Genomic DNA, 23,290 nt, shown 5'->3' on the forward strand with positions numbered 1-23,290 from the left:
TTAATTCCATCAAAAGTAAAGTGTATCCCCAATTAATAAATTGTCAAAGGACTTGAATATAAAATTTTCAGCTGATGAAATTAAAGCCATCTATAGTCAGGTGAAAAAATGCTCTAAATCACTATTGATTAGAGAAATGCAAATTAGAACAACTCTGAGGTACCACGTCATACCTCTCAGATTGGCTAAAATGACAGGAAAAGATAATGAGTATTGGGGAGGGAAAGTAGGATGCTAATACATTGTTGGTGAAGTTGTGAAATGATCCAACTCTTTCATCCAGCAGTGTTATTCTGCATCCCAAAGAAATCATAAAAGAGAGAAAAGGAGCCACATGTGAAAAACGTTTGTATTGGCTCTTTTTGTTGTGGCAAAGAATTGAAAAATGAGTGGATGCCCATCAGTTGTGGAATGGATGAATACATTATGGTATATGAAAGTAATGAAGTGTCATTGTCTATAAGCTGATTTTAGAAAGGCCTGGAAAGATTTATACCCAACTGATGCTGAGCAAAACAAGTAGAACCAGGAATTTATTGTACACAATAACAGCAAAAATGTATAATGATCAACTGTGAAAGACTTGTTTCTTAGCAGTTCAGTGATCCAAGGCAATCCTGATAAACTTTGGATAGAAAATACCATCTGCATCCAATGAGATAACTATGGAAACTGAAGTTAAATCAACACATACCAGTTTTACTTTTTTTTCTTTTTTTCTTTCATGACTTTTCCCTCTTATTCTGATTTTTGTCTCCAACATGATTTATAAATATGTATTTTTAAAAAAATCAATGTACATGCATAACCAGAAAAAAAAAGAAAACAATAAAAGGAGGGGGGGAAATAAAGTGTAATCAAAGCTCAAAGAAATGCAGGATTTTTGACTCGGTAAGAAAGCAGATGAGATTCAATTTTACGCTGATAGTAAGAATTTAAAGCAGTTCTATGATGCCCTGAAGACTGATCCAAAGATCTCTGGTGCATCTCACTGATCAGTGATGTGGATATAATCCTGAAATCAACAGGAACAAGATTCAAAAGGAAGTACAAAGCTGGGGAAAATCTTTACAGCCAGTGTTTCTAATAAAGATCTCATTTCTAAAATATATAAAAAACTGTGTTACACTGGTAAGAATATGTCATTCACTAAATAATAAATAGTCAAAGGATATGACAATTTTCAAATGATAAAATTAAAGCTGTCTATAACTATATGAAAAAAAAGTTCTAAATCACTATTGATTAAAGAAATACAAATTAAAATAACTTTGAGATACCACCTCACACCTCTAATATTGTCTAGGATGACAAAAAAGATGATAAAAGTTTGATGGGATGTGGAAAAATTAGGACATTAATGCATTGTTGGTAACTTTGTCCAGGGGTCCTCAAACTTTTTAAATAGGGGGCCAGTTCACTGTCCCTCAGACTATTGGAAGGCGGGATGATAGTAAAAACAAAAACTTTGTTTTGTGGGCCTTTAAATAAAGAAACTTTATAGTCCTAGGTGAGGGGGATAATCGGCCTCAACTGCCACATCTGGCCCACGGGCAGTAGTTTGAGGACCCTCAAACTGAGAGCAATCTGGAACTATGCCCAGAGGCATATATAGCCCAGTTATAAAACCGTGGGTACCCTTTGACCCCGCAGTGCTGCTACTACTAGGTTTTTAACTCAAGGAAATCATAAAGGGAGAAAGACCCACATGTGAAAAAAAAATGTAGCAGCTCTTCTTGTTGTAGCAAATAATTGGAAAATGAGTAAATGCCCATCAGTTGGAGAAGGGATGAATAAGTTGTAGTATATCTTCATAATGTTTTATTTTTTTAAAATGATGAATAAGCTGATTTTAGAAAAGCCTGCAAAGATTTACATGAACTGATGCTGAGTGAAATAAGCTGTACCAGGATATATCACAGAATACACAGTAACAGCAAGAATGTTTGATGATCAACTATGAAAGACTTGATTCTTCTCAGTGGTTCAGTGGTTCAGTGATCCAATTCAATTATGCTTTGGGCAGAAAATGGCATCTACATCCAGAAAAATAACTATGGAGATTGAATGTAAATCAACACATGACATGTTCACTTCTTTTTTTCTTCTTTTCCTCTCCCATGCTTTTTTCTCTTTTGCTCTGATTTTTCTCTCCCAACGTGACTTATAAAGCCATGTTGATTAAAAATAAATAAATTTTTAAAAAGATAATGATCTTTTTGATTGATTGAATCAAATTTCAGGCCTTGTCAAAAGCAATAATTTATATTTCACTGATAAAATTGCTATAGTAGAGGAACACATATATATACATATGTATATACATATATATGTATTTTATATATATATGTACATATATATACACATACACACACTGAAAGTTCAGTGGTATATGATTTTATTTCTCTTTATTTTTAGTCTTTTTGAGTTCCTGAACTTGTGTGTTGCAGTGATTACAATAGTCATTTATATGTCAGTGAAGTATAGTCATAACTCCTAAGTTATATGAATTTATAAATTAATTCAATGAAATGTATAAAGAAGAATTATTGCAATTACTATAAAAATTGATGACAGAAAGCTTTTTACCAAACTCTTTGAATGAGAAAAATATGAGCCAGATACCAAAACCAGATAGTTACAAAGTATAGAAAGAGTACTTTTTTCCTTAATTTTTTCTTGTCTTTAAGCTTCTATTTTTCCTATTCATTATAATACCTCTTACAATGGAAAAAAAAAAAAAAAGATATGATCCTGAAGAGATGGGTTGTTCTTAACAGACTATCATCAATGTCTAGATAGAATTCTATCCAACAAGCTAAGATAGCAGCCTAGAAACTTTTCTCCCCAGAAAACTAGGTGAACTTTCAAGGATATAAGATAATAAATCCAAAATAACTCAATTTGCAAAATTATTAATATGGACCAAACTACTAGTATAATTATTTTGCTTATTAATAGGAAAATGAAAGTATATTCCACTTTGCTGAAATTTTTGAATATCATTTTTTTCCTGGAAAAATGCTTTATTTTGTTCTTGAGAACAAGGGTATATTGCAATTCTTTAAGCTCTTAAGAATAGGTGTTACATTACAATACTAGTGTAGACTTCAATCATCCTTGGAATAATATAATAAAAGCATTCTATATAGGAGATGTAAAATAATTTACCATTTGAACAGCTAAATTGATATTATTATTCTGAATTTTCTTTTGAATGCTCCAAAAAGACACAGGTGATGTTGACATTTAACAAAATAAATAGTTGGCATTTAATACAAGAAATAGGAGCAATATAATATACAACTCTTTGTATTATTTCTCCTCATATCTTGATGTTCATGATATGTGCTGGTTAAAATAAGGAGCTTGTTTGAGGATAATGACTTATATTTGCTCCAAAATTCATAAATGAACTAAAGTATCATATTTCAAATTATAGTTAGCAAACATTATTAGTTACAGTTCACCTACATTAATTTACTTTTCTCACACTTTCACAAATACTGTGAGATGTGTATTTATATCAGTCTTAGTCCCTCTAGTTTATGTGAGGATCATAAAGATCAAGATGAAATATAGAACTATGAAATATCTGCGCTTCTATCCCTTGATCCAGCAGTGCCACTACTGGCTGTGTATTCCAAAGAGATCATAAAAGAGGTAAAAGAACCCAAAGATGCAAACATATTTGTAGCAGCTCTTTCTGTGGTGACAAAGAATTGGAAAATGAGTGGATGCTCATCAAATGGGAATGACTAAATAAGTTATGGTGTACGGTATATTTCCATATATGGAAAATATGAATATTGGAATTGTTCTAAAAGAAATGATGAATAAGTCAAGTTCAGAAAAGTCTGAAAAACTCACATGAACTGATGTTGAGTGAAATGAGAAGAACCATGAAAACATTTGACATAATAGCAAGATTATGTGGTTATCAATTATACTGAGCTCTTCTTAGCAGTTCAGTGATCTAAGGCAATTCCAATACACTTTGGATAAAAAATGCCATCCACATCCAGAGAAAGAACTACAGAGACTGAATGCAGATCTAAGCAAACTATTATTTTCACCTTTTTTTTCTTTTTATTTTCTTTCTCGTGTTTCTTCCATTTTGTTCTGATTTTTAAATGAATGTACACGCATAACTTAAAAAACAGTTTAAAAAAGAAATATGTATATTTGGTATAAGAAATGACCAATCTATGGCAAAGTCAACTAAGAATAAGGAGAAATAAGACCAAAATTGTCATGCAGTTTATTAGAATATCTTTTTTTACATGATAGTTTATCTTCACTGAGAGCAAAAGTTTACAATGAAGATCAGAACCAACAATTAAAGACAGCTTCTTATGTATTTTTAATTCTATCTACACAGGCAGCAAGCCAGGTTTTTCCTTCGGTAAGCATTATGTTCCCATCATTTTTGGAAGATGTCAATTCTAAGTACATTAATTGAAACACATTTAAAAGAAGCATCTACCTTTCCTGTTAGGAAGTCAAACCCCTTACTCTATAATACCAAGACAATACATGTAAATATATACGGTAGTTAAAATGTCATACTATTGCTTTGTTACTGGAGGTGTGAAATGATTCAACCATTTTGGAAATAAATTTGGAACTATGCCCAAAGTGCTATAAAATTGTGCATAGCCTTTGATATAGCAATAGCTCTCCTGGGTGTGTCCCACAGGAATCATAAAAGAGAGAAAAGGATCCACACTTGCAAAAATGTTTGTAGCAGCTCTTTTTGTTGACAAAGAAATTCGAAACTGAGTGCATGCCCATCATTTGGGAAAGGCTGAATAAATTATGGTCATTGAAAGTAATGTAATCTATTTTTCTATTAAAAATGATGAACAGGCTAATTTTAGAAAGACCTGGAAAGATTTTCATGAACTGATGCTGAGCAAAATAAGCAGAACCAGGAAAACATTGTACACAGCAAGAGCAAGATTGTGTATTGATCAGCTATGACAGACTTGTTTTTTTTTTTCCTCAGTGGTTCAGTAATTCAAGGTAATCCTAATGAACTTTGGATGGAGAATATCATCCATATCCAGAGAGAGAATTGTAGAGACTGAATATAAATCAGCACATACTAATGTGCCGTTTTTTTTTTCTTTTTCTTCTGTTTTTTTTTTCACTCGTGATTTTTTTCCCTTTTGTTCTGATTTTTCTCTCCCAACATGATTCATAAAGAAATATGTTAAAAATGAATGTACACAGGGCAGCTAGGTGGCACAGTGGATAGAGCACCAGCTTTGAAGTTAGAAGGACCTGAGTTCAAATCTGACCTCAGACTCTTAACACTTCCTAGCTTTGTGACCCTGGGCAAGTCACTTAACCCCAAAGGCCTCAGCAAAAAAATTTTAAAAAATGAATGTACATATCCAAACAAATATATGTTTTTTCATAAGTAACTGGGAGAAATAATTTTAAAAAATAAAATATACAAATTTTTAAAAAATTAATTTTCAACAAGATAGATAATACCTCCACACAATATAAAACCCTCTTAAGTAACTAAAGAAAATAAGGTATATGAAAGAACCAGTCAATGAAATCCATCCCAGTTTATACTTCGGTAAAGAAGATATACATTTCAAATTTCAGTTGCAGTGATTTTGATTCTGCATTTTTGAGGCTATGACTCAGCCTCACCTTCACTCAAAACCTCTTAACCAGGAAATACATTGAATTTGTACAGTTTTATGAGGGAAATGAAAAGATCTAGAGATGGGGAGAAATGAGAAACTCTAAAGGATAAAGTTATCTAGAGAGTATGGGACTTCCATACTAAGTTCTCCATACCTGAGCTATCATTGAGGTTACTTAACTCAGATGGTTAAGGAAAAACTAATGGTAGTGAAATCATTATATGATCATATTGAGATAAAGGGAACTCAAAAGTTATATATTTCATACCCAAGGGAAATATGAAGTTCAGGTCCTAAAAGTAGGGAAGAGCAACAAAATTTTTTTGTGAAATACCTAACTTCCTAAAAGGTAAACTTGCAAAGACACTCATGACAAAAGAAGTAAACTTCAGGAGAAAAACTAGCAAAACACCAGATGTAAAGGAAAATATAATTCAGGCACAAAAGGCAATCTCAAAACACGGATGATACAGTAATAATAAAGCAATGCCTTATAGAACTAGACAAATACTGTAACAACAAAATTCATTTTGAACAACACAGTAAAAAACTCACAAAGGAAAAAAAAACCTAAAAAATAAATGTGACAGGTAAATATCAGGTTTTAAATTAGATTACAAAGCAACAGTCATCAACAATTATTTAGCACTGAACAAAACAGAAACACAATAAACAGACAAGATCTTCAAGTAAACAAACACAGTAGGGTCCAGTGAATTCAAGAACACAAACTATATCTGCTTCAAAGAAATCTTGCTCAGAAATCTAGAAAGTGATTCAATAGAAAGCAGCTTTGGAGAAGTATCTGAAATCATTTACAGCAATAGTGTCAAATGACAAGCATTTACAACTTCAAATGGATATATAAAATGTAAATAAAATAGTTAAAAGAATTCAAAATAATATGTTGGAAATGGAATGAAGAAGAAAGTCACAATGTTTGAAAGGATAAAAAAAAATCAGGTGACAATCCTAGATGCCACATTTTAAGAGAATTTAGATGATCAACCTCTTTGTAGTTAATTAGGGAGTCTAAAAACAGTAGGACAGATTGAAAATATTTTCCACATTATATGGTCTTTTTTTACCCTCACCTTTGTCCATCCCTTCTCCAACAGAGGAATGAAACTGAATTTCTTATCTATTGGGAACAATGCCTCTTCAACTTTAATAGTTTCATGACCACAGATAGTTTTTACTTCTCCTGGAGCTAATTTAATTACTTCATGTGGCCTGCAACTAAGTGATTAGAGGGCTGACTCAGGAAGAGAAAACCTAGGGGAAATAATTGGATAAATTTTAATGGAATAAATTTCTTCATTAAAACAAATTATCTTTATAGTTAGGGCTTCTTAATCCTTTTGAGAGGCTGGAATACATGGACCAATTGGGATGCTAAAAAGATAAGATGAATCTAAAGGTCCTGAGACCATCCCAGTTCATTTTATGTGAAAACTGGGGAAAATCAAAACAAATCAACAACAACAACAAAAACCAATGTCTGATTATTGTTTAATAATATTTATTGGCTGATCAAGCTCACAAGCATTCTATACTAGGTGCCCCATTATCTGAAAGAAATAGATTCTGACAGTAAAAGTGTCTCATGCTGCTTTTGAAGTCCCAGTTCCTCTAAGTGGCGTGTCCCCCCTGGCATTCCCCAACTATTTAGAGGGTCTTCAGTACTACCAAGAACTATTAACTATTACTGTCCTCTTTACAGCCACTGTCCTGAAGACAGGGATGGGAAGGAGAAGATCTTGAAATTCAGGGACCATTTGAAAGGTGAAGGACAAGGAATTAGAAAAGTTGCTGCCCACAGGAGGGCGGGGCTCTATTAGAAAGGCTGAGCAGCCTGCATCAGCTGTTGTTTCATACTCAGCAGAGAAGAGCTGACTTCTTTTGATTACCAGCTGGATGGCTGCATCTCTCAGTCCCCAGACCCAAGCTCCTGTCAAGCGACCACAGCAGAGAGAAAGAAAGAGAGGGAACAGTGGGGAAAGAGACCCAGAAGGAGAAAAAATCTAAACCAGTGTCTTCCCAAGCTAGATTTATTCATTTGGAAGTGGCTAACTATTATCCAGAATATTATAGCAAGTAAGTGCTTTATCTCTTACTCTTTCAGTTCTGAATGGGAAGAATTTTCAGGATTGAATGTGGGTAAAAATGAATAAGATGAAATCTTGAGAGGCACAAATATTAGCATTTTTTGTAGAAAGGATTTAGCAAATTTAGCTGATTACAAGTCTAATGTAAGTAAATAGTTTGATGGGGCAGGAAAAAACACTAATTCAATAGAATAGAACAGAATAATATAAAAAACACAATAATTCAATATTAGACTACATCAAGAGAAGCAGAATTTGAATTCATTTGGAGTTTTGTCTTCAGTTCTGGCATCACTATATTTTAAGATGTCATTGATAAATTGAATCCATGTAATGAAAGAAACCTCTTCCGATTTTAGTGGAATTTTGCTCTATTATTTGTACCCATTAAAGATAATGCAATACAGTTATGTTATGAAATAGTATTCTAGGGGAAACATGCTTCCTTTATGGGATGGAAACACAAATCATAGTAATGATATTATGGGCAAAATTCCAATTGAGAGAGCCATCATCATCCAGAGAGAGAACTTATGGGGACTATATATGGATCACAATGCAGTATTTTCCCTTTTTATTGTTGTTGTTTGCTTGGGTTTTTTTTTTTTTCTTTCTCATTTTTTCACTTTTAATCTGATTTTTATTTTTCAGAATTATAAATAGGGAAATATGTTTAGAAGAATTGTACATGTTTAACTTATGTTGAATTACTTGGTGTCTAGGGGAGTGGGGGGGAGAAAGGAAGGAGAAAAATTTGGAACACAAGTTTTTGCAAGAGGGAATGATGTGGGGCAGCTAGACAATGCAGTGGATAGAGCACCAGTCCTGAGGTCAGGAGAACCTGAGTTCAAATCTGGACTCTAATACTTAACACTTACTAGCTGTGCAACCCTGGCCACATCACTTAACCCCAATTGCCTCAGCAACAACAACAAAAAAATAAATAAATAAATAAAGTTTAATGATGAAAATTATCTTTGCATGTATTTTGAAAAATAAAAAAACTATTATAAAAAAGAGACTATGAGCAAACAGAAGAACCCAAACATAGAAAAAGATGAAATGCTGACTTAACAGGTTTGGAGAAAGTATTGGGATCATTCTAAATTTTTTTATGTTCCATGTACCCACAGAACTAATGATTTCTAGAAAGAACTATATAGATATCCTATATCTCATCAATAGCAGCTTCATTTGGACTGAATGTGAAATAATTTTTGTATACAGTCCTTTAAAGATAATTTTCTGAAGTGAGCTAGGAAACACAGTCTGATTCCTTGGTAAAAATTTCCAGGGGGGAACAGAACACTGAAGCTAGAAAAAAAAATTGGCCCCAAAACAACATGAGTGGGAGTCTCAGCCACAGCGGCATTGTAAAGTAATCATTAAGTTTCAAATAGATGAGTCCTAGATAAGGCATAGGTGTAAGCCAGAAATAGAAAAAATGAAGGAATAATGATCCAGAAAGAGTTCCAAGCTACTGGTCCAGAAATAGAAATGGGTCAAAAATTAGAGGAAAGTTTCTAGAGTGAGAAAGCTTAGAAAAAATTCTCTGGTGAAAATCCCCATGCCTTTTTAAACTTCACTGGTTTTGAAGAATCCTAAACTTAGAATTAAATGAGACTGTAAATTTCAATCCCTTCATTTTACAGATGTGGAAAATTGAAACTCAGGGAAGATAAGTGACTAACCCAAATGGGTTATTAGATATAAGTGGGAAACTTATATGGTATGTACTATACCATATACACTGGTATAAGTGGGAAATGGTATAAGTGGGAAACATCAGAAGCGGAATCTTTTGATGACAAGAGTCAGAACCCTTTCCACTGTATCACTTACCTCCTTTATCCTATTAATCAATCAACAAACATTTATTATGTGTTTAGTAATGAAATAGACAATGTGCTAGTTGATGAAAAGACAAAAACAAAGGATGAAAAAAATACTCTCATTTGTTTTAATGTTAAAACTTTCTCCCTGGTCGTTTGTAGTTTTCCTAGTTGTTTGTTGTTGTTATTGTTGTTGTTAAGTAATCTGGGAGTGTGTGTGCGTGTGTGTGTGTGTGTGTGTGTGTGTGAATCGTGTCTAGAGCAGTAGTTTTCTAGGAGATTTCTGGCGGGAGATTAAAAGTAAAAATATCCCTTAGGGTTAGAATGTGAAAGTTCATTGGTAGAAGCTGTTTTCAGTTCCCTAGAATGTGTCTAGAAAAGCTAGGTGGGTGCTGGACAGTGTGCTGAGCCTGGAGTCAGGAAAACTCATCTCCCCGAGTTCAAATATGACTTAAGTCAATTCTTTCAGATTCTTTCATCTGTTTTTATCTCTAGCTCACAGTTGTGCCTGACTTAGGGCTTATTCATTTGGAACTTAATGACTAGCTTACATTGAAGCTATGAATGACCCTTCCACTCATGTTGTTCTTGGACTGATTTTTTTTCTGGTTTCAGTGTTCTGATCTTTTTGGGGTAGGTGTGGGGGGGGGGAACTCTCAACAAGGAATCATACTGAAAGTGTTTCCTAGCTCACTTTGGTAAATTCTCTTTAAAGAATTGTACCCCCCAAAAAGAATTGTACAAAAACAGCTTCAAATTCAGTCTAAGTGAAGGTGTTATTGATGATTGTCCAGGTAGTCCTCTATCATTTACTAACTGTGTGACCCTGGATTGGTTACTTAATTTGTTTGCCTCAATTCCATATCTGAAATGTGAACTGAAGAAAGAAGTGGCAAATCACTCAGTATCTTTAGCAATAAAAAGATCATGAAGAGTCAGATATAACTGTAAAATAAGAAAAGGATAATCATACTGGGAAAACTTTATATAGATTCATATGAGAATTTGATGAAGTCATTGTCTATGTTTAATGGAGAGAAATTAATATTTGGAAGTAGCCAGTTAACTATCTTAAAATATTTGAGGGTATATAGTCAGACATAAATATGAGCTTAAATAAGTGTCTTTCTAAAGGACAGAACTATGTTAGTGAAAATCATCTGGAGCTAATTGTTAACTTGGGAGAAAAATACCATGATGTTGTTTTTCAATCATGTTGGATTCTTCATGAACCTTTTTGTGCTTTTGGTTTGCTATTTCCTTCTCTACTTCACTTTACAGATGAGGAAACTGAGGCAAAAAGTATTAAATGACTTTTCCAGGATCACACAATTAATATGATCTGAGGTCATATTTGATCTCATGAAGATGAGCCTTCCTGACTTCACACCTGCCACACTATCCATAGACAATTGTCCCATAGTGTGGTGGTTAAAAAAAATTTGGATTGTGAGTCAGAAAGACCTGGTTTCAAGTTCTGATCCATCTCTCCTCACTATGTGACATATAAATTATTTACCCTCTTAATTCCCTAGGCTATTCTCTAAATTTTCTGGTTTTATGTGAAATCCTAAGCACCCACCACTCTTGTCCAGAAGAAAAGATCCAATAAAAAAGAACAATCTATAGAATTCTCTCAAAAGGGAATGTATTGTCTTTTAAGATGTGAATCCCTTATCAGTGGAGGTGGTCAAACAGATATTGTTGAATCACCCATTCAGATTTCTGTGAGTAGTTGGAGTAAATGGCTTCAAAGAGCCCTTCCAAACAAAGAGCTAACATTTGCTAGATGGTCTGCAAATTTCTTTTTGATATTATCATTTCTAAATGGTAAGAACAAAAGACCTAAGTTAGAAGGAGTCTTAAAGATCACCTAGTTCAGTGGCATCATTTTGTAATTGAGGAAAGCGCAGAAGATTTGATGACCTGTTATAGGTTACACATGCAATACGTTAGAGATTAGAATTTTAACCAATGCTCCAGTGCCTCCAGTTCCAATTTTGCTTTGTTACAATATGAAGAACTAGAAAGATCTTATTTCAGCCTGAAAATGTTTTCCATATTTCCATATTCTGATTGATGGAAAATTGTTGGCCAACAATTGATTTTTTACTTTGATAAGTACTTTGGAGTTCACCCACAGTGATATGGATGATATGAATGATGAACTACCAAAGAGTACTTAAAAGGATTAGTAAGACAGGTATCAGGATAACCAAGAGAAAGTAGTACCAGATAACAGAGAATATAGAATAAAACTGAAGATTGAGAAAAAAATCAATGGCTTTGGACATTTAGGATCTCTTACTTTAGAAGAGAGCAGATTTAAATAGAATGATGAAGTCCAAACTCAGAGTGCAAAGGCTTGAAGATAAAACAAGGGGAAGACATGAGAAGAGAAAAGGAGAGTCAGATTTTTCTAATTGTTTGGCTTAAAAAAATGAGGAAAGATATGGAAAATAGCTTGTGGCAATCACAGCATCAATTGAGGTTTTTGTTTTTGTTTGTTTTAAGAGTGGGAAAGAACTGATATGCTTATGTAGACAGAAGCAAATAAGTTAGTAGTCAGGGAGAGATTATGGTTAGAAAGAGAAAAGGGATATTTAGAAAGATTTGCCAAATGAAATGGGGGAGAACAAGACTTAGGATATAATTATAGAGTTTAGCTTTTGCAAGACAGGTCAATAAAAGACTTGAGTAAAAGAGGAGAGAAAAGGGATGACATTAAAAATTTTTGAGATGAAAAGTTCAAGAGAAGAAGTAGCTCATAGTAAATACTTTCTCAGTATTTTGACTAAGAATATGGGAAAATCTTGGGGTATGATATATGAGAGGAACTATTGAACAGCTTTTATATGGGGTCCTAAGGAACAATGATTAAGGAGAAGTAAAATGATTGTCTTGAAGCAATGAAGATCCTTTTGAAATTTTGAGAGTCAGTGTGGTACAGCAGAACTAGAAAGGATATTCAAGGAAAAATAAGTTACATAATAAACACTATTTTAAAACACCATTTTACTTCCACTACCAATTAATATCTTTCTGGAAGGAACTTAAAAGTTTTAAATGAACTTTATATTTGACTATTTCCTCAAACAGTCTAAAAGTTAAAATAGTTAAAATAGTTTTTCCATTGTTCTTCTGAATTTAGAAAAGTTCCTTTTCCCTTTTTTTTCTATCTCATAGAACTTCTATGAGATTTTGCTAGAACTTCTAACAAATGTGATTTTATAATATTTTCACCAATTTCATCAATCATTATTGACATTATATTGCCCAATCCTGATTTTTCTTATTACATGTTCTCCCTGAATTACAATTTATGGGCCTTATCATATGTCTTACAAATGAATTATCACTTGGGTACTACCCATAAAACTTTCCCTCCCCTTTAGACTTCCCAAGGCATTAACATTCTTTGTGAATTTAGAGATATCCTCCTCAATGATAGTTACTTCATCTATGAAATAAATGAATTGAATGAGATAATCTCTAAGTTCTCATTTAGTTCTAGAATGCTTATAAGTCTATTTCAATACATCCGCGATGTCATCAATGTGGGTGAATAGCACTCACACTTTATCTCCAATGATGAAAATTTTCATCCCTCATCATCTTCTTCAACTCTTGGCCTCTTACAAATTCTCCATAAACTTTCCATTCAATGTAGGTTTTCTTCTACACGTTGAATCAATGTCAATCCAACACATTGGCTATTCACTGATCTTTACTTATTTTCCATCCTATATTATGCTTCTCTTGAACATAAAATTGTTAAATCAAATTTATAGTATGATTTAATCAGTACTTTTGATATTTTTGACGATCCACCATGTAAGAGGAAGTGTAATAGTTACAAGGTCAGCCTTCAGACCCAGGTTCAAGTCTTATCTCAGACATATACTGCTTATGGTGCCTTGGACAAGGCATTCTCAGTGTTGTAGTTAGTTCTCTAAGCCTATAAGGTACAAGGAAGGTATCTACCTTCATAGCTAATGGTAGTTTTCTTTTCTAGGAGTTCCTTAAAAACAGATAAATCAAAGATGCAAAATAACACACACACACACACACACACACACACACTTACCACATCCATATCAAGAGAAACATACAGGCAATGTATGTGTATGTGTGTGTGTGTGTATATATATATATATATGTGTGTGTGTGTGTGTGTGTGTGTGTGTGTATGCATACATACATGATACTAACTGTATCCTATATTTTGATATCTGAATTACAGCTGTCTCTGTTACTATCATATCTTCTACTAGACATTAAACTAGATGAGAACATTAACTGATTTCCACATAATCTCTGTACCTCTCCAACACTTGTCATAGTTTTCTAATAAGTGAATGCTCAATGATGTAGATTTATACATATATAACATATGTATATGCATATACATATTCAGATTTGTTGGTGTAATGGTTAACAGTATTAAACTCTATCAAAAGAAATGGTTCTCTGGAAATGGGGAAGTATGTATTGGGAAATGTAGTTGATGTAAAAGCAATATTCTCAGTAATTTATTTTAAGTAGCAGGTGACTTATGTAAAAAGTTTCATAGAATCATATCTTTATAGGTGTAATGAATTCTAAAGGTCAGTACAACCCCTTTAGTTTGTGGATGAGTCAGTTATTCAAAGTGACATGGATTAAAAGTGTCTGATAGATTTTTGTCAGTTCCTCCAACTCCTCATCTGGGGCTCTTTTTTGGTAGTATCTACTCTTTGATGACATTGGATAATCGCTATCCCATAATCTTTTTGTTTCTCTTCCAAGCACCCCAGGAAGACTTTGTTTTTGTTTTTATTTCAGTCATTTTTCAGTGTGTGTGACCTCATTTGAAGTTTTCCTGATAGGGATACTGAAATGGTTTGCCATTTCTCTCTCCAGTTCATTTTACCAATGAGGAAAGTAAGGCAAACATGTTTAAGTAACTTCCCAGGGTTTGAATAAGTATCTGAGATCAGATTTCAATTCAGGAAAATGAATCTTTCTGACTCCACTTAAGACATTCTAACCATTGTGCCACCTAATAGCCCTAATAAACTAGCTTGGAATAAACTGGTTGATTTTCTATGCATTGTCACCTCCTATTGACTCAAATCAGAGTTTTTATCTTCTTTGGCCCACTATGAAACTGAAAAATGTATTTATTTTTTCAGTCTCTCAGATCCATGAAGAAGTGTTATGTAGTGTTCTCTTCTTTTGTATAATATGATCGTTCTTTGGGAGCAGGTTTCTTGGGGAGGTTTCTGGAGGCAGCCTTAGTGTCAGTTTAGATCAATAATCACCTCAAAGACAGCCAGGAGTTAAAATCCAATCTTTTATTGTCTCTTCCAAAATAGCCTGGTAAGCTTTCCTTGGTTCTGAGAGCTCTTGTTGCTAGTCCTTTGCCTCTGCCTCTGCCAACTTCAGCCTCTCCTCTTCCAAATCCTTCATTTTGCCCAACTGCAGTCTCTGGCTTTTCAATCTCCCCACTGACTCTCCCTGAGCCTGAGAGCTTCTTATATATGATCTCTTAAAGGTGTGAACCCAAAGGTTGACTCCTTTTCTGAGAGAATGGAATTGTGGGAGATGTAAACTTGAATATCTCCCAACTTGTGAACTCCAATGTGTGAGCCAGTGTATAAACTCTCTTAAAGGTGTAAACATTGTTTCTATCAATTCTAGTGACTTAACACCTTGTAAAGATTAACTCTAATGTGTAAACCAATAAGCATTGTTTCTATCAATTCCATTGAGTTAACACTAGGATTCTAACAGTGTTATCTTTAGGAAAAGCAATAATGAGAGATAACCAAAGAGTTAAAAATCTATTACAATGCTTCCTCTCATAATAACTTTCTCTCTCTCTTGCTTTTTTTCATTTTACTTCCCCCTCCCCCAATTACATAGTTTCATGAAGTTGTCCATAGATGCTGAATGTGGCCCTTGGAAAAGATTTATCTATATTTCTAAGAAAAAAATCAATCTCAGAACATGTGGTGAAATCTGCAGCCCACTCCCCTTAACTTCCATAGGATGTGGTAGGGATTCTGGAAGAAAAATTAGAGATTGGAGGAGGGGATACCAGACTAGGGTCATTACCAGAAGAGAACAAGTCTGTGTCTGAAAGGAAGGGGAACTATAAGAAGTAGCCCTGGGGATTTGCCCCAACCTCCCCCACTCTGAGATACTAGTTCAGATATACCTTACAGAACCCCAGATGGAGTACAGTGAGAAGGGAATAAAGGAGTGTTAGACAATTCAAGGCAGCAGTTAAGGAATAGAAAGAGAGGGAAATTCCAAGCTGATGGGGTCTCAAGAGAGCTCTTTTGGTCCCTGGCTGTGTGACAGTTGTTTTGTAAGAAGCAAAAGGAACATTCTTTTCTCTCTTTCTTCATTCCCAGCCTGTCTGTTTCTAGAATCTGTCTGCTTGACCTGCTTTGAATGCCATTCTACTGAGGCCATTTATTCTGCAGCTGGTGTTTACATGCATTGATATGGTTTGATCAGAGCCTGCTAGTATCCAACATGTAAGCAATCAGAAGTATGTTTAATACTGCATTTTAATGTCTGAATTATAATTTCTGTTGCTATCATAAATCCTATTAAACCTTAAGTTAGATAAGAGTAGGGAATGACTGCCATACATATTCTATACCTTCCAAACATTCAGACAACTCTCCTCTGAGGGAATTGAAGAGATTATAGAAGAGAGTGGTACTAGGATTTGGTTGAACCATAAGGATTCCATCTTGTGACTCAATTCTGGAGTTAGTTCCTCTTTCTATTCAATTATGGCTCTAGTACAATATCTGTTTTGTAAGAAAACTATTCAATTATGGGAATTGTGAGAAAACTTTATTGTATTCTTTGACCAATACCTGCATGTCTGGAAATCTGGATCTCCTCTATTTCTTGCTTAGACACCTTTAACTAAAGACCTGCAATATGCTGGTCAAAAATCCAGTCACATCTGAAAATTAATGAAAAGAGTTTTCTCACAATCAAACATCATCACAAACAAGTCACAAGTATCATTTGAAGACCAGCTCCAAGTGGCCCAATCACATGTTGTTCCCAATGCTCCTTTGTTAACAGATGCCTGGGGGTAGTGGGACACCTCTTATTCTGATTCTAGGGAATTGTACCTGTTAGTGCTTCTCCTCCCCACTTGGAAAGTCCTTAATCTTTCCTCCAATTAGAAATAAGATTGCCTAAAATTGTATATTGGTTAATCATTTGCTTTAATTAATTGGTCTTATTTGAAAAGTGGTTTTGATGCATAAAAGTATCACCCCCAGTATTCTGTGTCCAACATGAAAACTGTCCCAGTATTCTGTGCCCAATGTCAAAGCTGAGAAAATTTACTGGTCCCCATTTGTTAGACAATTGGCATGCATTGGTTAATAAATTAATGTGCTTGAAGTTCAAATTTTTCTTTCCTCATGTAATGCCAGAGAAACTGAGGCAAGATAGAGATTAGAGAGTTTTTAATATTTTATTAATTGTAGAGTATAATTGACTGGACAGAACTCTTGTCTCAAAGTAGCCAATGGTGAATGTAAGTTCTCAATGACATATATACCCACATGGCTCAGCTACAGGGGTAGACCAAGGTAGGGGCAGAGTCAAAACACTGAGAGTAGCAAGTTTCAGGACCCTAAATTTGGTTCTAGCAGGATGGGGGAAAACTGGAAGCCAGAGTCAGGTAGTGCCATAAATTCTTGAGGGCAGAAGGAGTTAGGAGCCAGGAAGTCTGATCTCCCCTTCATCTTGAGTCTCACATTGACAATTTATAACCTTAGAGCAAATGGTCCTCATTAAAAAAGGGCAAAGGGCAAAGATGTTTATAGCAGCCCTTTTTGTAGTGGCAAGGAACTGGAAAACTGAGTGGATGCCCATAGTTGGTAAGTGGCTAAATAAGTTATGGTATATGAATGTTATGGAACATTATTGTTCTATAAGAAATGATCAGCATGATGATTTTAGAGAAGCTAGGAGAGACTTATATGAACTGATGCTGAGTAAAGTGAGTAGAACCTGAAGAACATTGTACACAGAAGCAGCAAGATTATATGCTGATCAATTCTGACAGATGTGGCTCTTTTAACAGTGAGGTGATTCAGGCCAGTTCCAATGGTCTTTTGATGAAAAGAGCCACCTGTACCCAGGGAGAGGACTGTGAGAATTGAGTATGGATCACAGCATAGTATTTTCACTTTTTTTATTGTACTTTGCTTGCAATTTGTTTTCTTTCTCATTTTTTTTCTCTTTTTGATGTGATTTTTCTTGAGCAGCATGATATGTTTAACATTTATGGGATTGCTTGCCATTTAGAGGAGGAGGGTAAGAGAGGGAGGGAAAAAAATTGAAACACAAGGATTTGCAAGGGTGAATGTTGAAAATTATTTATGAATATGTTTTGAAAATAAAAAGCTTTTAAAAAGGAAAAAAAATAATATATTGTATTAGGGCTTGGGAGTTTATTTTGTGATACTGGAGGAGTGAATGTTCTTTGTCTCTCCCCAGCTTATTAAATTTGCCAGAAACAGAACATATAAATAATCACATGTAAAATCTTAATGGGATTCATTGGAAAAATGAATTTTAAAAATTATCTTATCTATATCTAATTACGGCTCCAAAGCACAGACATGTAAGTTTCTTCAATTTTTCCTAGTGCTTCTGCAATGCTATCATAGATCTATAAATAAGGTCTCATCCCTCATAGGTGTGCTAAATAAGTGATCTCCATACCATCTATCCAAATTATCTATTTCTATCAAAAGTATTTTGCCAGCTAGGTGGCATTGAAACTAGAGTGTTCAGCCTGTAATGAAGAAAACAAAAATTCCTGAGATTAAATCATTCTTCAGATTAGTAATAATTATGTGACTCTGGGCAAGTTACTTAACCTTATTGGTCCTAGTTTCCTCATCTGTAAAATGATCTGGAGAAGGAAATGGTAAACCACTTCAATATTTTTGCCAAGAAAACCCCAAATGGAATCACAAAGAGGTGGATGTGACTGAAAAAATGAATAAACAACAATTTCTACCAGAAAAAAGTTTGAACTTTTCCCTTCAATATCAATATGCTTACTTATAAATTACATATAGTACAATATTAATATTTTTCCTCATTACAAAATGAATGCAAATAGATTTATAAATAATATATTTTTTTGTTTTTTCTAAACAGATTTTTTTGGAGTTATTGTTATTGAGTAGGCCTCATTATTTTTGCAACACTTGCATCGACACTTTGTAACTCAATAATTCAAAAGATTGGTCCCAGATTCATTGCTGATAAACCAGATGTCTGATGGGAATGGACTTATAGTCAGCCAAATTTGCCCATGAGGGGGATAAAATCACTCTGTCAGCATGTTGATGACAATTCCATCCTACTGAGATCCAGGTGTTTCTGATATTACTTGGGATTGGCAAAAAATAGTGAAATAAATATATAAACAGATATCTGGAGAAATATATACTTTATTAAAATTATATATACTTATACATATATGGTATGTGTGTATCTTTGTGTATACACATATACTCTTTTATTCTTGATACAGCTGAGATAATAGAGGAAGATCTTAGGTCGATGCTCTGCTGACTATGCTCAGCCAACTTCACTGTGAGGGCTGAATCATTCTGTCACTGCTATTTACATATTTCTGAACTTGTCCACTCACACACATCCTCTTGATGGGTTCTAGTGGCAGTCAGAAAGTTGTGGAAATCCCCTTTTGAACAGAGGTACAGATTTTTTTGTGAAAGAATTCATAAACCTGAAGAGTTTTAGGTGGCAAAAATGGAAGTTTATTTTTTGGATGAGAAGTCAGCTTTGCTAGAAAAACTGACCCTGATTTCTCAGATCAAAAAGGGACACAATTTCAGAGTGATAATTTTACAGATTAAAGGAAACACAATTTCACCACCACCACCACCCCCGGTCACTCTCACTCACTTGCCTTATTATTACTATTACTTTTAAATTCTTTTATTCTGCCTTATTGGCTCAGGGACTGAAATAGCCATCTTTGGGGATTTATTCATTCCTAGTATTTTCTGAAACACACTGCCCAAAGAAGGAATTGTGACTTTAGGCAATTCATTTCAAACAGCATTTGCATTCAATTGAATTGAATTGAAATGATTTCCTGTAACCATCCCTTCATTCCTAGCCCTTAGGTCTGAGACCAGAATAGAGCTTTGTTTTTTTTCTCTAGGTTTTTGTTGTTGTTGTTGTTGGTTTTGTATTTTGTTTTGTTTTGTTTTGTTTTTGTTTGTTTTTTTATGGCTCCTGCTTCCAGGCAAAAACAGTAGAGCCTTTGATAAGTGGATTGTAGCTTCCTTTAAAGTTTTTGCCCACTGGTATAGTTTGTATTTGAAGACAGAGATTTCAGAAACCATAGATGTTGGAAGAGAAAGCTGTACAAATTGAAATAGTGTACAAACATCCTAAAGTTGGGGACATGGCTATATTTATTTATCTGTTTGTTTGTTTTGTTTATTTTCATATATACTTATATATATTTTCTAATAGCAACATGTTAATATTTTCACATTCAAAAAGGATACATAGCATTTTCATATATAAAAATACTAACTAGCAAACACATCTTTACATGCAGTAGGTCCCAAAAGTCTTAGTTCAGTTTTATGCTCAGAGATTAAAGTTGTCCTGAAAGTTATAAGAAACATTCTACATGAAGGAATATGTTGTGGGAACCAGAAATCAATATTAAGTGTTAAGTTGTGCAAACTAAATGGTAAAAACATTCTACTGTAATAGTAGTAGTAGTGATGTGGGAAAGATTCCTTTCTAGATTCCCACCCCCTCCTAGTTAATGTAATTACCCTTTAACTCACAAATCTTGCTTCCTTTTTATTCCAATAGAAGATCCGGACCTGTCCAAGCCCCACTTGGATCTGAGCCAACTTTGGGGTTACACCCAAAAGCCCCTCTAGCTAAATCTCCTATTATAACAGGGACACGCTGGGAACCCCCTCTTTGCAGAGATTCCAAACATGCTAGCCATGTGAGGACCCTCTGTCCACTGGACCCTCTGTCTGGTGCACTCCTTAACTCTACCTTCACCTATCTCCTTACTTCCAAACCCAATAATAAATCTCTTTTATCAATCTAGCTCTCGGGCCAATAAATGCCTTTATTGGGGACTTGCACCGCTATTAGACCTCATTTACCTCCGTATCCTTGTGCCAAACCCAGGGGAATTGCAGGGGAGTTCCATTTGACTCCCTGTACCCAGAACCTGCCACTAGACCTTAACTAAATCCTAATTTCATTTAGGTACCCCAAATCTAGACCTCAACAGTAGTAGCTGTTGTTGTTGTTGTAGCAGTAACAGCAGCAACAGCAGCAGCAATAGCAGCAGTTGGAGTAAGAGTTGATATAGTAGCAGTAGAAGTAGTAGCAGCATTTTTACTAGGAGTGGTGGTACTATGAATTCCCTATGTGGAAATTCTCTCCACTAATGATGAGTTGATTATCAATTCTTCTGTGACATAGCCTTAGTGGGTTAACTGAGGACAGTTTAATAAGTTGCCATTCCCCTGATTTAACTAATGTGTTTAGGATTTGAGAAGAGGCAGGACTTGAACCCACATTCTTCCAAATTCCTAGGACATATGTGCTACTGGTCAATTATTATTCACATGTGTGAATAGAATTAATGGTCACTTAAAAAGGGAAGGATTAACTGATAAAAGATATTCTTCAGCTCCATTGTTTTCTGTACTATATCAAGCAAACAGGAAGAAGTCCCAATGGCCTTAGTGTTGCTTCTTTATTGTAAATTTACATGAACACATCAAAAGGAGAGCTGGGGAAAATACAGTGATACTCAACACCAGAGGCACCTAATCTGATTATAACATCATTGTTTTAGAACTGGAAAGACCTTTAGAAGGCATTAAATTTAGCTCATTTCATTTTACAAAATGAGTTGAGACACAGAACGTCTAGGATGCATTTTAGCAAATTTCTGAAATAGGTTTCAAATCTAAGTCTTCAAAGCTCTAGTTCTAATGTTTTCTCTACTACCCCATACTATTCCATATTCTACAAAGTATCAAGCTTTTCAATATTGGATCTTGTTATCTTTTACATATTGATTCTTTTTGACCAGGCATTGTTTGGAGGACAGAATATGCTAACTTTCATTGTAAAGCCAGAGAAACTGAGGCAAGATAGAGATTAGAGAGTATTTAATAATTTATTTAAAAGGGAGAGATTTACTGGGACTAAATGGATCCATGGTTTGGTCCCAGGGCTGAATGAGACTATAGTCTCCAAGAATCCAGCAAACAATGTGAGTTCTCAATGGCTTATATACAAGTGGCTCAGCCTCAGGGGATAGACTGAGGCAGGGATGGAGTCAGGGTGTTGAGAGCAGGAAAGGGACTCTGACAGGATGGGGTAAGCCACCGGAGAGGGGGGATGACATAATAGGGCGAGGCATCCCAGAGATGGGGAGCGACATCTTGACAAGACGGTATCTGACATTCCGGTAGGTTGGGATGGGGAGAGACATTCTGATATTCTAAAATATAAGATCTTTTATCCTTATCAAATATTCTGATGAAGAGGGAGGAGTGGTTTTGCAGGATTGAGCAGAACAATTATAAACTGAGGCAGAACAATTAGGGAAACAGGATAATTAGGGAAACTGAAATCAGGACAATAAAAGAGAACTGTGGCATAACATCATAAGCTTTTTGGTAACCCTATTCCTAAATTTATTAATTGAGAAGGGAGTAAAGGATAATGAATCTAATAGATATACTTGAACTATAAATCTAAAAAATGTGATCCCTATCTCTGAGCTCCAAATTGCATAAAAAATCTCTGATCAGAAATATGATTTGATCTCAAGTTTATCTGTTTATTAAGGATAGCTGCTGTATCATTGACTCCATAATTGGAGTTTGTTGCTATTTATTATTTTGTCTGTATCATTGTATTGTTTATGTGACCAAAGTATAAGGTTTGTGCTTGAAAAACTTTAGCTCCATAGATACTAAGGAGTCCACTGAATTTCCAAAATTCTATTTCTTCAAGTCATATTATGTAAATCAAATTTAATTTCCATGAGTTACAACTGGTAAAAATGACTTAAAATTTTAACTCACACATCTTCAGACATATTTCTTACTTTGAGATATAAAGATCTAATGTTGATTTAAGACCATTTAGAGTTTTTTAATGTCTTCAAAAATAGGTAGCTTCACAATGTTTTCAAATGATCATATAAATACATGTATTATGTTTTAAATGGATTAAATAAGCTAAGAACACCATATAATAAAATTATATTTTTGCTTTTGTGACTAGGAAGTCACCAAGCAAGATTTGTGATTTGTGTGATACCTGAATAATAATAACAAATTTATATAGTGCTTACTATGTACCAGATGCTCTACTAAGTGCTTTATAAATATAATATTTTATCTTCAAAATAAATCATGGAGGGAAATTTTATTATTATCTCCATTTTATAGTTAAGAAACAGATGAACAATATTAAGTGATTTGTCAAAGATCACCCAGCTAGTAAATATTTCAAGCTAGATTTGAACTTAGATGTTCCTACAGCCAAATCAGTGCTCTATTGGCTAACCTATCTAGCTGCCTTAGGTTTAAAATAATTATTCAAA

At 34.4% G+C, this 23,290-nt stretch overlaps 1 protein-coding gene across 1 annotated transcript in view; it reads left to right on the top strand.

The window, feature by feature from the left end:
- The first annotated feature begins 7,520 nt into the window (after positions 1 to 7,520).
- LOC100933143 (sodium channel protein type 9 subunit alpha-like) overlaps positions 7,521 to 23,290 on the top strand; it is a 103,469-nt gene continuing 87,699 nt past the window's right edge. Inside the window, exons 1-2 of the mRNA XM_031960533.1 lie at positions 7,521 to 7,763; positions 16,008 to 16,133. The gene's annotated coding sequence lies outside the window, so the exon portion shown is untranslated. The remainder of the gene's footprint in view (positions 7,764 to 16,007; positions 16,134 to 23,290) is intronic.

The sequence above is a fragment of the Sarcophilus harrisii genome, chromosome 3 (assembly GCF_902635505.1).
Source record: "Sarcophilus harrisii chromosome 3, mSarHar1.11, whole genome shotgun sequence".
Lineage (NCBI taxonomy): Eukaryota > Metazoa > Chordata > Mammalia > Dasyuromorphia > Dasyuridae > Sarcophilus > Sarcophilus harrisii.